The sequence below is a fragment of the Equus asinus genome, chromosome 11 (assembly GCF_041296235.1).
Source record: "Equus asinus isolate D_3611 breed Donkey chromosome 11, EquAss-T2T_v2, whole genome shotgun sequence".
In the NCBI taxonomy this organism is placed as follows: domain Eukaryota; kingdom Metazoa; phylum Chordata; class Mammalia; order Perissodactyla; family Equidae; genus Equus; species Equus asinus.
Genome location: NC_091800.1, coordinates 39,833,471 through 39,852,326, shown reverse-complemented (window position 1 = coordinate 39,852,326; position 18,856 = coordinate 39,833,471). Strand labels below are relative to the sequence as shown.

Genomic DNA, 18,856 nt, shown 5'->3' with positions numbered 1-18,856 from the left:
AAATAATAACTTGCTAATTCCCTCCTCTTGAGCAGAAGAAAATGGCTTATAAGTTCCTATTTATGAATATTATTTGGGAAAATACAGTATTTAACCACATAGAGTAATAAGATTAGTAAGATAACAAGGCTGATAAGAATTTGGACACAAAATTTGCTTCACATAACCTGGTACAGGTGAAATCAATATATTCAATACAGTTTATAAATACACTGGGGGGGAAATCCCCAAGAAGAATATAAATTGGTACACCAGCAGTAAGTTGAATGAATCCATGGAATTCCATTCCTAAATCCCTATGAAGCACAGCAAATAGGAGGATCAGAATTCTACTAAAGGTAATCCAGAAGAGGGAGTACCAGGACACATAAATGGTGGAAAATGAAAAAAGAGGTCTTTTATTTCGTTTCCCTTAGCAACCAAGTAATACTTCCATCACTACCATTTTCTTTCCTTCTTTAGGTAAAGTGACCACCTACTATGCCAAAATGAATAGTACAATATTTATCCTAACAATTATAATAAGGACCTGAATAAATTCCAGCCTAAAATTTAATTTTCTCTATGAATTAATCAGATGAATAAAGTTATGTATTATTTAAAGTACCTCTAAGTACAAGAACTTAGTGTTGACCTTAATCAATATAATAAACTATCAAGATTTTATTCAAAAATAAACTATCTTTAAAAATGCATTATATTTTCAGTTTTTGTAATTTCTTTGCATATACAAATGATACTATTTCTACCATTTAGCTAAGCTATGATATTAAATTTTTTCCACACATACATACTTACACACACAGCAGAAAATCCACTTTAATTTCTTCTACACTAACTTTTCACGTTGTTATAGTACAAAAATAGAAATACCAAAAGCAAAGAAATCATCATGAAAACCTTAACATTTTAAATGCAAATGTTTCATAAAATTAACCTGTACAAAACCTGAAAAGACAAATATGCAAAAAATTTTTTAAAAATTATTTAGTACTACAGAAGCATTTCTATATCTAAATAAACAACTTCTAGAGATCTTGAAGCATTATCAAACGCCTTTATGTACAACATGATTACCATCCATACTACTCAAACTTCAACATTTCAGCGGCCAAAGTTATTTTGGTCCATCGTTAAAGATTGAAAGGCGGAAATCAGAAAAAGGACTAAAGAAAATCCCTTGTGAAGTTATACCTAATTTAAAACATTTGAAAGTGTTTAAATTCTGAAAAATTGAAACCTAGATTTGTTTTTGTTAAGCACTTCCTTAAAATGCTGAAGACTTCTTAGCTAGCTAACTCTGAAGGATGCAGTACCAGAAAGCACCACTAGATGACAACCTTGCCTCATAAGTAAAATATTATCATACTATTGGAAGACTGCAAAGATGAACTGAATTCACTTTAAAACAAAGCTTTCTGACATTTATTGTTTTTTTGTTGGGGAGTTGAGATATCAAAGAAAATAAAATAGACTATTACAATTTTAGAATTTGTGTTTGCTATAAAGATCATTCAGTGTTTTTAAAAAACTCATTTAGTAAGCATTCAAGAGATACCGCCTCATAAGAAAAAAACTGAAGTATATCAAAAGACAGTTTCCTTTCCTATTCTCTCCTATGTTCCTCCTTTGGAAATAGAGACTTATAAAAAGTACACATAAATTATCAGATACTAAATGTTTTTGCTGTGAAATAGTTACAAAAAGTATTTTCAACATTATTTCAGTTGCTTTTCTCTGACATCAAAATAAACATGACAATTTTAAGATAACAACTTATAAGAAGATAGGTGACACTAAATCACAAACTTCTATTTTTTATGGCCCATTTTCAGATATTAAAATATTTTCTCCATACATAAACCAACCCATGAAGACACTGACCCTGGGATGCTTATTTAGAAAAAAAAAATTATTAGCAGCTGAGCAAGTAAAAATTTGTAATTAATTCCTCTGAAATTCCATAATTGATATATTACAAAGATTAGTGGCAATGGGAACCTAACTATGTTATTACTCATTTTTGCAAACCAAGTCTTCACGTAAATTTAAAAGTATAAAATGAAGGGCTGGATATTTTTACTTTCATTGGAGGTTATAATTTATGTCCTTCCTCTAATTCAACATTTTCATACTTTAATTCAGAAGTAGAGCTGAGGCTATTCTTTAATAACTTATATTTCAAAATGTACGAGTATTAGACATTTTTGTCATCTTTCCCTCAGCACAAAGGTGAGAGCTATAAAACCATCTATCTGGCGGAAAGGCTCACTTCAGGCCAGAGGCCCATGCACTGACTCCTGCAGTACAGCATCAGTGCCTGCAGAGTCCACGCCAAGGGTCTCCCAGGATTAACCCCAGGAGACTGTCTACTTAGTTTACATAAGAAATGCCATTTAAAAATGTAAGATATCATAAAAATTAGAAGGCATTTTATAAATAGCTTGGAGAAACTGTTATCTGATTTGTACTTTTTAGTGAGAGAGAACGAGATGCAAATGTCAGTCTCACCCTCTAATACGTGTGGGATCCTAGGCAATTTACTTAATCTTTCTGTGCCTCAGTTTCCTCCCCTACAAAAAAAAATACTATAGAATTCTTCTAAGAATAAATGAGACAGCATAAAATACCTAGCATATGGTTGGTATAAAGTAGATGCTGAATAAATATTAGTTTTCTTCCTTCTGAAACAGTGCCCTTAGTGTTGATTCCAGAAAATATTTTCAAAACATTACTCAAAAACGCTGTCTGCGTTCTTAGAAGGAAGGAAAAGAATGAAATTTGCCTAACAATAAAGAGAATTCCTCAAAGGCTACAACTAATAATCAAAAGTGTCATACATTTCCTTATAAGAAAGCCTGAACTACATATTTCTAACATGCTACTCACACAGAGCTCACGGAGAACTGAAGGAAAGCATTAGCAAGATGCAAAGAATTGTACTATTTAATTTGTTGAAATCTTCCAGTTTTACATATATGGATGAATATACATAGTTTTTTAACAATAAGAAAATGCTATTCCATGAGACTGTGCAACCATTTCCATCCCAAACAGAATTTCCAATGCAAAATACTCTGCCGTCGTTTTTGCCCAATCTGCCATTTACGTCAAAATTTAAAACAAGGATGTCAAGAAACAGCTGGTAAGTAGTAAGTTTAAAATTCTATATTACAGAGAATTACAATTGTAATATCTAATTGTAAAATTAGACATCTTATAATTTACTTATAACTTATTTAAATTAATGTCATTCATTCAAAACTTTAAAAGTGAAAATCTACAGATTCACTTATTGCAGACAATTATGGCAAAAACTTGTTTCTAGTATATGTAATCATATATTTTACCATCTAACAGCATAATTCTCCATAAATTAAAATAAAATGAAAATAAAAGAGGACTAAAATCAAAAAGGGCAGTCACCTAAATATGCCATTAAATTAAATAAGTACATATTAAACAAATAAATGAATTTTTTGCCAAAAGAGTAAAATACTCCCACATACATATATCTTAGTCAATAAATACAAATTAATAATTTTAATCTTTACAATACATTTTAAATACTTGGTGTTGCTTAAATTTTTGAAATGAAATGAGGTAAATAAATTAAAAGTTTTAATTTTTTAGCTATGAAAACATACTTTAAATATATCCCCACATCTCTTTGGTAGTGGGCTGAATGGTGGTGCTGAAAAAGGTGGTATGTCCATGTCCTCATCTCTGGAATCTGTAAATGTTACTTTATTTGTAAAAATGGTCTTAACAGATGTCATTAAGTTAAGGATCTTGAGATTACTATCCAGGTGGGCTCTAAATCCAATGTCAAGTGTCCCTTATAAGAGAGAGGCAGAGAGAGTTCTCGGACACCAGAGGAGAGAGACATACAGAAGAGGAGAAGGCCATGTGAAGATGGAGGCAGAAGATGGAGGCAGACAGAGGCCAACGGAGTGATGAGGTCCCAAGCCAAGAAATGCCAGCAACCACGAGAGCTGGAAGAAGCAAGTTACTGATTCTGCCCTAGACCCTCTTGAAGGAGTATGACTATGCACACACCTTGATTTCAGACTTCTGGCCTCTAGAACTATTAGAGAGTACATTTCTATTGTTTTAAGCCACTGAGTTTGTGGTAATTTGTTACAGCACCACAGAAAACACATCTATTATGAATTTAAGTAATTATTTGAGAAGTATTGATTCAATTAAATAAAAAACAATATTTTGAAAGGTCATCCTTTAGAATCTATGAAGAAGAAAATTTTCTATTCAATTTAAATGGCTTGATTCATTAACTCTCCCTGAATGAATTCTTTCATGAGCTTGACTAGTTTAAGCCTACAAATAATAAAATACAAACTGTATAGAAGTATAATACAGAGTGAAAGTGATCCCTCCCCAATTCTTCTTCCAAAAAAAACAAACATTATTAACAACCTTAGGTATAACCTTGTAATATACATACACATAAATTGGAGTGGAATTTAGAAGGAAATATTTGTTTATAAAAATAGACTCGTTTTACACAAACACTTCTGCAGTAGATCTTTTCTTTTAAGAATTTATCATGGCCAACTTCCACGTCAAACACATAGATTTCCAGATCTCATCCTTTCAATAGATGCACGGTATTCCCTTCCATACAGGGGGTATATCATAATTTATTTTAACTACCCAGGTTGTTTCCAATTTTATATTAACAATACTTCCTTGAGTACATTTGTAGACACATATTAGAGAATGAATATTAATATTTTTATAAGATATATTCCTAAAAGTGGTTCTGCTAGGTCATATTACTGTGTTAGAATGGGGAAAAAGAATTTTAAGCTCTAAAATTATGAATTACTTTGTACTTTTAGAAATATTTAAGTGTTTTAATGAAATGATACTTTTAAAGTAATTTCTTATTTTAAGAAATCTTACTTGTACATCAAATATCCCTAAAGAGCTTTACAAATAACAAAGCAGTTTCAATGACTAAGTAACAATTCAGATAAATGATATGGTCCCTCTCTACCCTCTCTCAGAGTCAAGTGTGTTAAAGTTTACATATTTGACTGTTGTGATTCCCAGACCTATTAGATGTGTGTGTGTTATTACCCCCATTTAAAAAGAGAGGAATCAAATGATCTCTAAAGTACCAATTCTTGGTATGATGGAGTAGGACCCTACTGGACATATGACCCGCACACACACGCACACACAGAAAATAACTAAAAAATACAAAAAGCAACAAAAGCTACCAGAGAGTAAGCAGAAAACACTGGTGGAGAATCATGCTCACTTAGATAAGGAAGGTAAGGAGCTACAAGTAACTTCTGGTTCTGGGGCTTTTAGTTTAGAACAAAGTGCAGACCAAATGGTGAATACTGCAGCACGTGTGCACAAGGATATACAATCTTTCCGGTCTGGGGAACAGAAAAGGGAAGTGCGGAAACCAGGAGCATGGAAGCGGGGGTGGGGAATCCTGCAAGCAAAAGACCCAGAGAGGGGATTCCCCAACTCTGTCTACCCACATCTCTGACTGACCTCTGAACGACCTATGTGCAGAACAGACTCAAAGCAGCACAGCTAAAGACAAAAGATTTAAACAGAGAACAAGAGTATGCAGCTCATGCCCAGCCAAGAAAAGTACCATCTATAACCTAGGAAACAGGAACCAGCCATGAAAAGCAACAGAACCAAAATCTTCACATCTTAACAACCCATAATACTCAGAATACAATCCAAAATTACCCAACATACAAAAAAACAAAAATGTAATACAGTCTCCAGAAAACAGAAAATCAATCAAATCTGACCCAAGACAAACCACATGTTGAAATTAACAGACAACAATTTTAAAGTAGATACTGTAACAATTCTAAATTTTAAAAAAAGTTTTTAATACATTAAATCTGAGCAGAGAAATGAGAAGTCTCATCAGAGAGATACAAACAACTAAAACATCAAGTGAGAATTCTAGAGTGAAAAACTATTTCTGAAATGAAATGGAATTAGGAGAATGAACACACAGTGGAAAGAGTGAGTGAATTATAAGACAGATGTGATATTTCTGTATTTTACATGAGGTAGTGTATTATTAACAATAAATGAACTGTGAAAAGTTAAGGACGTTATATACTGTAATCCCTAGAAAAACTACTATAAAAATAATACAAAAGAGAAATGATAGCATATGTCTATATAAAAACGTGTGCACGAATCTTCAAGACATCATTATTAATAATAGCAAAACAATGTAAGCAACACAAAAGTCCATGAATTGGTGAATGGATTTTTTTTAATTGTGACATATTTATACTATAACAAAAAGGAATGAAATAACAATACACACAATGGCATGGATGAATCTCAAAACCATGATCCTAAGTGAAAGAAGGCAACACACTAAAGACTACGTACAGTGTGATTCCATTTAGATAAAATTTTAGAAAACACAAAACTATAGTGACAGAAAGCAGATCAGAGGTTGCCTGGGGACAGGGGTGAGGGAGGGGACCAAACGCAAAGGGGCTAGAAGGTAAGAAATCCATTTACACAATTGGATACAATTACCAAATTCATCAAACTGAACTCTTAAAAGTGGTGAATTTAATTGTATGTAAACAATACCTTAATAAACATAAAAGGAGGGAGAAATAGGAGCGGCACCAGAATTTCAGACTGCTAATCTACCAACGTACAGAGGAAGTGGTAACACTGGATAAAACAAAGGCCTCCAAGTCCCTAGTCCAGTCTTCGTTACGTTATACTAGAGCTGCCTCATAGCTTTTCTGTTATTAAAAATGGTGATAAAAATACATATTCAAAATATAAAATTTAATCAACAGGACGCAAGGAACCTAAAATTAAATACAATCAGAAAAAACTATCTATATTTTAAATTAATAATATAACCACAATAAAATAAAAAACTTACCCAAGTAAGATTAAACATGGTACTTCAAAAATGTTCAATGAAAACAAAAAAAAGAAACCTCTAAACAAATACTGTACTCTATTTAGTAGGCTTCTTTTCCCACAGTAGCATGGATGTTGCAACTCTGAAACTACTTTGAGTAAATATACTGATGATGCTGGGAGTGAATGTTATCACTGTTGGAGAAGGGAGATACGAATACCAATGGGATCAGATCTTGTCAACATGGCTGCGTAGGCAGGCTCTGAACTCACCTCCTCCCACAAACACAACCAGGCTACAACACATTCTTGGAAAAATTACCCCAAAGAGAGAACTGAAAACTGGGTAAAAAGAAGCTCCACAACAAGAGACAGTCCTGACTGAGGCAGAAGAGGCAGAAATTCCTTCTGGAGAGAAAAAAAGCCATCTTCACAAGCCGTAGAGCTTCATAGCCAAGCAGGAGCCACCCTAAGGTACACAGGCTTCCCTGGAGGAGTGGGGACCTGAGGAGGGGTACATTACTGCTATAAGCATCCTTCTGACTCAGCACAACTGAGATGAGAGTCATAATATCCGGCTTTGCTGGCTACTAACCACAATGGGAATACCCCCAGGAAAGCTATCAGACATAAGGCGAAAAACCCCAGCTCTTAAAGGGCCCACACAGAAATTCACCTGTCTCAAAGAGCAACATAAAATCACCAGAAAGAAAGGTGCACAGTCCTTTGGTGAAAAGAGACTCCCCTGATAGGCTCGGGGTGCAACTTGGTGAAAGGTGAGACCTCTCTGGGGACTGAGACATTGGCGGCAGCTACTGCTGTGACCTAGTACAGGTGTGCTGACACAGACACTGGCAGATGCCATTGAAGTTCTTCCTCAGGCCTGTTAGCCCAGGGGTCTGGCACACCCACTAGAGTGCAGATTTAATCCAGTTCAGCCAGAACAGGCACCCCCGCTAGGGACTAGCCTCACCTAACAGCAAGCCCTCAGGCTACTTGTTGGCCTGCACAGACCGGGTGCCTCAAATATCTACAGGCAGACAAGTGTGTCTGCCTCTGTTGTGGGGCAGCAACTGTGTGAGGAGCAGTGAACTGTGAACTGTGGGGGGCGTCGGTGGAGAGTGTGGGGGCATCTGCAGTGGGGCGACTGGGTACACTCTAGCAGGCCGGAGAGTGTGCACAGGCCAGGACTGTGTTGACAGCGTGTGTGGACCTGTGGGGGGGGTGGGGGGGGCTGATCAGTGGCAGAAGACCTGAACTTCACAAACAGCCACACAGGGGATTGGCCCTGCCTTCCAACGCCTGAAACAATTGGGTGATCCTGTGCCCTGGGCCAGCACCACTCAGCTGCAAGTATGACATAGCTGACAACAGCCTTGCAGGCCTGAGGCCTACAGCAATTGTAAGCTCCTGAGCCTAGCAACAAGCCACACTGGGTGCCTACTCACTTAGAAAAACTGCAACAGGACTGTACTATTAGACCTTGCAGGCAATGGTCCTGGGGCTCCCCAAACCTGATTTACAAACAGCCAGCCAGGGAGGGAAAGCCTACACACCCTGGGTAGCTGCAGTAAGAGCAACCCTGCCACAACAGAAGGGCACACATAGCCCACACAGGGATCACTGCTGAAACATTTAGACTGGTGATGAGAGGGAAGTACACTGCTGGACCTCAAAAGACATCTCTTACATAAGGCCACTTCTCCAAGATCAGGAAACATAGCTGACTCACCTAATACATAGATATAAGCACAGAGAAAGAGGTACAATGAGGAGGCAAAGGACTATATTCCAAGCAAGGGAACCCCAGAAGAACTAAATGAAACAGAAATAAGCAATCTACCTGAGAAAGAGTTCAAACAAAAACTCATAAGGATGCTCAAGGATCTTGGGAGAAGACTGTATGAACACAGTGAAAACATCAACAAAGAATTGGAAAATATAAAAAAGAACCAATCATAAATGAAGAATATAATATGGAAAATGAAAAACTGACTAGAGGGACTCAATAGCAGAGTAGATGATACAGAAGAATGGATCAGCAAGCTGGACCAAAGACTAGAGGAAATCACCCAAGCTGAACAGATAAAAGAAAAAAGAATTAAAAAGAATGAGAACAGTCTAAGGGAACTCTGGAACCATATCAAGTACACTAACATTCATATTATAGGTGTCCCAGAAGGAAAAGAGAGAGACAAAGGGGCAGAGAATCTATTTGAAGAAATAATAGCTGGAAACATTCCCAACATAAGGAAGAAAACAGACATCCAGTTACAGGAAGCACAGGGAGCACCAAACAAGATAAACCCAAAGAGGCCCACAACAAGATACAGTATAATTAAAATTTCCAAACTTAAAGATAAAGAGAGAATCCTGAAAGCTAGCAAGAGAAAGGCAACAGTGACACACAAAGGAAAGCCCATAAGGCTATCAGCAGACTTCTCAGCCAAAACCCTACAGGCTAGAAGAGAATGGCAAGACATATTTAAAGTGCTGAAAGGAAAAAACCTACAGCCAAGAACATTCTATCTGGTAAGGTTATCATTCAGAATGGAAGGAGAGATAAGGAGTTCCCAAGACAAGCAAAAATTAAAGGAGTTTACCATCAAGACACCAGTTCTACAAGAAATGCTGAAGGGACTTGTTTAAGTGGGTAAGAGAAGGCCAGAAATAAGAATAAGAAAATTACATTTTTTTAAAAAACAGGCCAGAAACCACTGGTAAAGGCAAAAATACAGTAAAGGTAGCAGATCAATGACCTATGAAGACAATATGAAGGTTAAAAGACAAAAGTACTTAAATTACCTGTTTCAATAATAAGAGGATAGTGGATAGACACACACAAAATAAGAGATTAGATATTATTTCAAAAACATAAAATGTGAGAGGAGGGGAGTAAAAGAGTAGAGCTTTAAGAAAGAGGTCAAACTAAAGAGACTACCAACTCAATATACAATGCTATATACTTGTATATATACTCAATATACATTGTAATATACATTGCTATATACTAGAATATTATATAGGAACCACATGTTAATCACAAACCATAAACCTATAATAAATAAACAAATAAGCAAGAGAAAGAAAATCAAACATTTTACTAAAGAAAGCCATCAAACCATAAAGGAAGACAGCAAGAGAAGAACAACAGAGAACTACTAAAACACCCAGAAAAGAAGAAAATGGCAACAAATACATATTTTTTAATAGCTACTTTAAATGTCAATAGACTAAATGCTCCAAGCAAAAGGCACAGGGTGGCCAATTGGATAAAAAAACAAGACCCATATATATGCTGCATACAAGAGACACACTTCAGACCTAAAGACACTCACAAACTGATAGTGAAAGGATGGAAAAAGATACTCCATGCAAATGGCAAAGAAAAGAAAGCTAGGGTAGCAATACTTAAATCACACAAAATAGACTTTAAAACAAAAACTGTAACAAGAGACAAAGAAGGGCACTACATAATGATAAAAGGAACAATCCAACAAGAGGATATAACACTTGTAAATATCTATGCATCTAACACAGGAGCATCTAAATATATAAAGCAATTATTAACAGACATAAAAGGAGAGATAGACAGTAACACAATAAGAGAGGGGACTTTAACATTCAATTTACACCAACAGATAGACCATCCAAACAGAAGATGAATAAGGAAACACTGGCCTTAAAGGACACATTAGATCAGATGGACTTAGTAGATATATACAGAACATTCCATCCAAAAACCACAGAATACACATTCTTTTCAAATGCACATAGGACATTCTCCAGGATTGATCACGTATTAGGCCACAAAATAAGCCTCAATAAATTTAAGAAGATCGAAATAATGCCAAGCACCTTTTCTGACCACAAAGATGAAACTAGAAATCAACTACAGGAAGAAAATCAGAAAAGCCACAAAAATGTGGAGATTAAACAAAATGGTACTGAACAACGAGTGGGTTAATGAAGAAATCAAAGAAATCAAAAAATACCGGGAGACAAATGAAAACAAAACTATGGCATGCTAAAATCTATAGGATACAGCAAAAGTGGTTCTAACAGGGAAATTTATAGCAATTCAGGCCTACCTCAACAAACAAGAAAAATCCCAAAGAATCTAACAGTGCACCTAAAGGAACTGGAAAAAGAACAAACAAAGCCCAAAATCAGCAGAAGGAAGGAAATAATAAAAACTAAAGCAGAAATCAATGAAATAGAGATTTAAAAAAAATAGAAAACATCAATGAAACCAAGAGCTGGTTCTGCAAAAAGATAAACAAAATTGACAAACTTTTAGCTAGATTCACCAAGAAAAAAAGAGAGAAGGCTCATATAAATAAAATCAGAAATGAAAGAGGAGAAATTACAACGGACACCTCAGAAATATAAAAGATTATAAGAGAATACTATGAAAAAGTATACGAACAACAAATTGGATAATCTAGAAGAAATGGATAAATTCTTAGAAACATACAACCTCCAAAACTGAATCAAGAAGTACAGGATTTGAAGAGACTAATCACCAGTAAGGAGATCAAAACAGTAATCAAAACTTTCCCCAAAAATAAAAGTCCAGGACCAGACAGCTTCCCTGGTGAATTCTACCAAACATTCAAAGACTTAATATGTGTCCTTCTCAAACTCTTCCAAAAAACTGAAGAGGAGGGGAAGCTTCCTAACTCATTCTACAAAGCCAACAGTACCCTGATACCAAAACCAGACAAGGACAACACAAAAAAGAAAATTACTGGCCAATATCACTGATGAACACCAACGCAAAAATTTTAAACAAAATACTAGCAAATGGAATACAACAATACATTAAAAAGATCATACATCAGCATCAAGTGGGTTTCATTCCGTGGATGCAGGGATGGTTCAACATCCACAAATTAATCAACATGATACACCACATTAACAAAATGAAGAAGAAAAATCACATGATCATCTCAACAGATGCCGAGAAAGCATCTGACAAGATACAGCATCTATTTATGATAAAAACTCTAAATAAAATGGGTATAGAAGGAAAATACCTCAACATAATAAAGGCCATATATGACAGACCCACAGCTAATATCATTCTCAATGGAGAAAAACTGAAAGCTATCCCTCTAAGAACAGGAACCAGACAAGGATGCTCACTTTCACCAGTCTTATTTAACATAGTATTCGAGGTCCTAGCCGGAGTAATCAGGCAAGAAAAAGAAATAAAAGGGATCCAGATCGGAAAAGAGGAAGTGAAACTGTCACTATTTGCAGACTACATGGTTTTACATATAGAAAACCCTAAAGAATGCACTAGGAAACTTCCAGAAATAATAAATCAATACAGTCAAGTTGCAGGACACAAAATCAACATACAAAAGTCAGTTGTGTTTCTATACACTAAAAACAAAGTAGCAGAAAGAGAAGTTAAGATTCCTGGGGCCAGCCCAGTGGCATAGCAGTTAAGTGCACACATTCCACTTTGGCAGCCTGGGTTCTCGGTTTGGATCCTGGTGCAGACACGGCATCGTGTGGCAAGCCATGCTGTGGTAGGCATCCCACATACAAAGTAGAGGAAGATGGGCATGGATGTTAGCTCAGGGCCAGTCTTCCTCAGCAAAAGGAGGAGGATTGGCGGCAGATGTTAGCTCAGGGCTAATCTTCCTCAAAAAAAAAAAAGAATACAATCCCATTTACAATTGCAACAAAAATAATAAAATACCTAGGAATTAAACTTAATCAAAGAGGTGAAAGATCTGTACACAGAAAACTATAAAACATTGTTGAAAGAAATTCAAGAAGATACAAACAAATGGGAAGATATTCCATGCTCTTGGACTAGAAGAATTAACATAGTTAAAACACTGATGCTTCCAGAAGCAATCTATAGATTCAATACACTCCCTATCAAAGTTCCAACAATATTTCTCACAGAAATAGAACAAAGCATTCTAAATTTTATATGGCACAACAAAAGACCCCTAATAGCCAAAAGAATCCTGAGAAAAAAGAACAAAGCTGGAGGTAATACACTCCCTGATTTCAAACTATACTGCAAAGCTATATAACCAAAACAGCATGGTACTGGCACAAAAAGAGACACACAGATTAATGGAATAGAATTGAGAGCCCAGAAACAAACCCACACATAAACGGACAGCTAAATTTTCAACAAGGGAGCCAAGAACATACAATGGTTAAGGAGAGTCTCTTCAATAAATGGTGTTGGGAAAACTGGACAGCCACATGGAAAAGAATGAATGTAGACCACTATCTTATGCCATGCACAAAAATCAACTCAAAATGGATTAAAGACTTGAATGTAAGACCTGAAACCATGAAACTTCTAGAAGAAAACATAGGCAGTACGCTCTTCGCTATCAGTCTTGGCAGCATTTTTTCAAATACCATGTCTGACTGGGCAAGGGAAACAAAAGAAAAAATGAACAAACGAGACTACATCAAACTAAAAAGCTTCTGCACAGTAAAGGAAACCATCAACAAAACAAAAAGATGACCTAATAATTGGGAGAAGATATTTGCAAACCATATGTCAGATAAGGGATTAATATCCAAAATATACAAAGAACTCATATATCTCACAACAAAAAAGCCAACAACCCAATTAAAAAGTGGGCAAAAGATCTAAACAGAGATTTCTCCAAAGGAGATATACAGATGGCCAACAGGCACATGAAAAGATGTTCAACGTCATTAATTATCAGGGAAATGCAAATCAAAACTACAATGAGATATCACCTCACTCTCGTCAGAATGGCTATAATTAACAAGACAGGAAACAATAAGTGTTGGAGAGGATGTGGAGAGAAGGGAATCCTTGTACACTGCTGGTGGGAGTGGAAACTGGTGCAGCCACTATGGAAAATGGGGTTTTCTCAGAAAATTAAGAATAGATCTACCATATGATCCAGCTATTCCACTGCTTGGTATTTATCCAAAGAACTTGAAAACACAAATGCATAAAGATACTTGCACCTCTATGTTTACTGCAGCATTATTCATGATAGCCAAGACTTGGAAGCAACCTAGGTGCCCATCAAGGGATGAATGGATAAAGAAGATGTGGTGTATATGGACAATGGAATACTACTCAGACATTAGAAATGATGAAATCTGGCCATTTGCAACAACATAGATGGACCTTGAGGGTAGTATGCTAAGTGAAATAAGTCAGAGGGAGAAAGTCAAATACTGTATGATCTCACTCACAAGTAGAAGATAAACACAATGACAAACACATAGCAACAGAGATTGGATTAGTGGTTACCAGAGAGGAAGTAGGGAGGGAAGAGGGCGAAAGGAGTGATTAGGCACATGTGTGGCGATGGACTGTAACTAGCCTTTGTGGCGAACATGATGTCATCTACACAGAATTCAAAATATATTATGACGTACACCTGAAAGTTATATAACGCTGTAATCCAACGTTACTGCAATGAAAAATAAATTTTTAAAAAAAAAGAAAAAAGGCTGCTTTTAAAAACAATAAATCTTGATTTCCTTTACGCCAAAAAAAAGAAGCAAATACAGATGGGAGAAAGCTAGAAATAAACCTCTGGTGTTGAACCAGAAACAGAACTTTCAGGATAAACTTATGATTTTATATTTATATATCAATTTATTCATTCTTATTTGTGTGGATTATCCACAAACAGCACATGCCTCATGTAATAGTAATATCTTTATTAATCTAAACACAAGGGGAAGAAAGCACTCATATAATATCTGGCATTTAAAAATTAAGAACTGTTAATTTTAATAAATTAAGAGATTAATTAAACAGCTTTATTAAAAGATTAATAAAATCTCAATACTATAAGCACAATGTTAACACCAGTTTCCAATAAAAACATTTTTGCGACTTTAAAGATGTGCGTATGAACAAAGATGATATTTAATTAAATAATTTCCACAAATAGTAAATATGTGCATTCCTATTAAAGATTTATGGTAGCAACAATCCTAAAGTGAATAAAAGCCAGACTGGCAAGAGGTCAGGTTGTATAAGGATGTATTTTAAAAGCATACCTATACAAAAGCTTTATGTTGACAAAACTATATTTTATGAATCCACTTTTTTTTTGACTTCTGTGATTTAGAAAAATATGACACCCACATTTTGGCAGTGAACTCACCATTCCTGTAATGTTTAAATAAAGACTCAAACCTTGTTATTTTATTTGTCAAAAAAACCTGATACTTCGTTGCCAACAGATATAGATACAAACATATTTCTAGTGTATGCAATGGCACTCAAATATGTCAATTAGGTTACAAAAACTAGGTTACAAGAATTTGGCCTTTTACGTGGCCAAAAACATTAAGTAGGGATCTTTTTTTAAAGTCTCCTTAAAGCTAATTCAAGAATTCTTATTTCCTTCCCTCAGCAAAATGTTTATTTGTGACTTATTTGTCCCCACAAGTAAAGTTAAAAGTTCACACTCATCTTCAAGAAGTCTATGGTCCAGTGAACTGGCAGACATAAAAGAAGAAGCCATAATAAAAAGAAACAAAAATGTTCTAATGTATCCTGTATGAAAAACATGAACGGGACAGTTAAATCTGCGTGGAAATATCAGGGTAGGCTCTAAAGAAGAAGTGTAGCTGAGATTAGAAGTGGGCTGAGATTAGAAAGAACACAACCCTGTAACTGGAATACAAAAACCTTTTATGATTGAAAAAAGCTCAGAGGTGAGAAATAGGTATGCAAATTTTAGCAGTTAAAAGTATATTCTAGGGCCAGCCCCATGGCGGATTGGTTAAGTTCTTGAGCTCCGCTTTGGCGGCCCAGGCTTTCGCTGGTTGGGATTCTAGGCGAGGACACAGCACTGCTCATCAGGCCACGCTGAGGCGGCATCCCACATAGCACATCTAGAAGGACCCATAACTAAAATATACAACTATATACTGGGGGGCTTTGAGGAGAAGAAGAAGAAAAATAATAAAAATAAATTTTTAAAAAAAGATTAGGGCCGGCCCAGTGATGCAGCGGTTAAGTGCGTGCTCACGTTCCGCTTTGGCGGCCCGGGGTTCACCAGTTTGGATCCTGGGTGTGGACATGGCACTGCTTGGCTAGCTATGCTGTGGTAGGCGTCCCACATATAAAGTAGAGGTAGAGGGTCACGGATGTTAGCTCAGCTGCCAATCTTTAAAAAAATATATATATATTCTATGTCCAAATTGTAGCATCAGTAATCATTCTATAATTGCAATGTTAAACTCATATATTGCATCATAAAGTCTGCAATAAGTAAGAAAGGTTTCGTTTTTCAATTTTATACCTCTCCCAACTGGCAGTTTCCTTATTTGACAAATATGGAATTTCTTACACTATCTGCCTTAATAAAGGAAGATCTCATTTATAATTGAGGCATATTAATACAATTCTAAAGTAGTTATTACTTGACAAAATCCAGTACATCACCATTTGCCAAAACACGTAGTCTCAGTAACAAATAAGTTTGGCAACATATTATGCTGCCCTTTAAGAAAGTCACAAGACAAGGTAACATAACATATTAAATGCTCTGAGGAATCCTACAATAAACAACATCTTTGTTTTCCTTGTTTTTTTATGGCTGAATAATATTCCATTGTGTATATATACACCAACTTCTTTATCCATTCATCCACCAATGGACATTTACGTGGTTTCCATGTCTTGGCTACTGTAAATAATGCTGCTATGAACATGAGAGTGTGATATCTTTTCAAGTTAGTGTTTTCATTTCCTTTAGCTATATTCCCAGAAGTGGCATTGTTGGATTATATGGTATTTCTATTTTTAATTTTTTGAGGAACCTCCATACCGTTTTCCATAGTGACTGTACCAATTTACAATCCCACCAACAGTGCACAAGGGTTCCCGTTTCTCCACATCCACTCCAGACTTTGTTATCTCTTGTTTTTTTGATGATAGTTATTCTAATAGGCATGAGGTGATATTTCATTGTGGTTTTAGTTTGCATTTCCTTAATGACTAGTGATGAGCACCTTTTCATGTATCTGTTGGCTACTCATATACCTTCTTTGGAAAAGTGCCTCTTCAGGTCCTTTGTCCATTTTTTAATTGGAAGATTTATTAACTTATTTTTGCCATTGAGTTGTAAGAGTTCTTGATAAATTTCGGATATTAACGTCTTATCACATACATAGTTTGCAAATATTTTTTCCCATTCCGTAGGTTGTCTTTTCATTTTGTTGATGGTTTCTTTTGCCGTGGAGATTTTTAGTTTGATGTGGTCCCACTTGTTTTTTTTCTTTTGTTGCTTATGCTTTAGGTGTGATTTTTTTTAATAGAGAGTTATTAGATAATGGAATCTACTTTCCTATTTAACATACTCAGAACATATTTTGTATTAACATATTAGTTTTCGAGGATTTAACACTATTTGTAAGTAACTCTAGAAGTCTCCACATAGTAATGTGTAATTTTGCTATCTGCTGAATGGCTGCTTTGTGGGGGTGAGTCACAAAAGAGCTTAGCCAAACACCAGATATCCACATCCCAGTATAGCTTCAGCACTCTACAGTGGTATTCACAAAGGAAGCAGGCCATACCTTTCACCAGTATCAAGGCCTACTATAATTCTCTAACAGATGAAAAATATATTTTAAGTACCATGGCTATTTCCCTGTATTGTAAAATGAAAGTATTAAGTCACACAATGTATAAATTAGGCCATATAAATAACTAAACTCAGGATGCCTAGTAATGTAATAGCAGCAGCAGCTAACACCGTTACTATGTGCTAGACACTGTTCTAAGTGCTTTGTGTATATTAACTTATTTAATCCTCAAACAACTCTGTGAGGTAGGTATTACTCATTTTACAGATGAGGAACCTCAGGCACAAAGAGCTTAATTAACTTGCTTGCAAACACACAGCTTGCAAATGACGGAGCTGGCATGCTAACTCCACGAGTCTGACTCCAGTCTGTATTCTTAGTAACCATTAAACCCAGAGTTAAAAAACACTCAGACACTGAAGACGGGTCTGTACTAACTCACAGTACGACCTGAGATAAGAAACTCACAGTGCTGTGCTTCAGGTTAGTCACATATAAAATAAAAGAGCTGGAAGCAACGATCCTTAATGTCGCATCTGGTCTCAGTCATTAAAGACTTCTGAAGTCATAACATTATGCAGCTTCCAACACCATAGGTCCACCTTTCCAGGCTTGTTGACCCTTTTCCCCTGCTTCTTCAATCATTTCCTTGAAAGCACCTCAGCATGCCACTGAAAAACTTGAATTTTAACATTCAGGGAAATATTGAGAGGAAGTTTTGCTTTTGCAAAATAATCCTTTCCTCAGATCTCTTTCTTTTCCTTAACTACCGTGTGGATTAACTACAAATGCTTTTGCCTGCATGCAACAGCAAACTACACTGGAGGGAAGCAATATCAGAGGCTGAGACCTCAATGAGGAAGCTACTGCATCAATCCAAATCAGAGATGATGATGGCCTAGATTAAGGAAGTGACAAAGAGGGTACAGATAGGCAGAAAGAGGAAAGAGGCATTTAAAGATAAAAATCTATAGGACCCAGTGACTTAGGGGAAATGAGTAAGGATGGATGGTAAGAGGTTATTTGTGAGGAGCAGTTTTGGGGGAAAGATGATAAGTTCAGTTTGGGACATGCTTGATTTAATATATCTCCAAGATAGTCAGGTGGGAAAGACCTGCAGGTAGGTGAGTTCAGGAGAATTGTCTGAGCCAGATATACAAATCGAGGTTCATCAGCATGGAAACGGCAATTGAGACAATGAGAGATTATGTGACCCAGAGCAAGTATATAAAGTGAGAAGAGAGGAGCCTCTAGAACAGAAACTTCTAGCATGCTGCAAATCCTCAATAAATATCTGATGAGTGAATGAAAAAAGACAAGCAAAGAAAGAAGAGCCAACACAGGCGCCTCCTAGGCACACAGGAAAGTG

General features: G+C 36.0%; 1 protein-coding gene across 12 annotated transcripts in view; it reads right to left on the bottom strand.

Annotated features, from left to right (window-relative positions):
- Positions 1-18,856, bottom strand: part of TDRD3 (tudor domain containing 3) — a 168,381-nt gene that overhangs the window by 114,298 nt on the left and 35,227 nt on the right. The gene's annotated exons all lie outside the window — the stretch shown is intronic.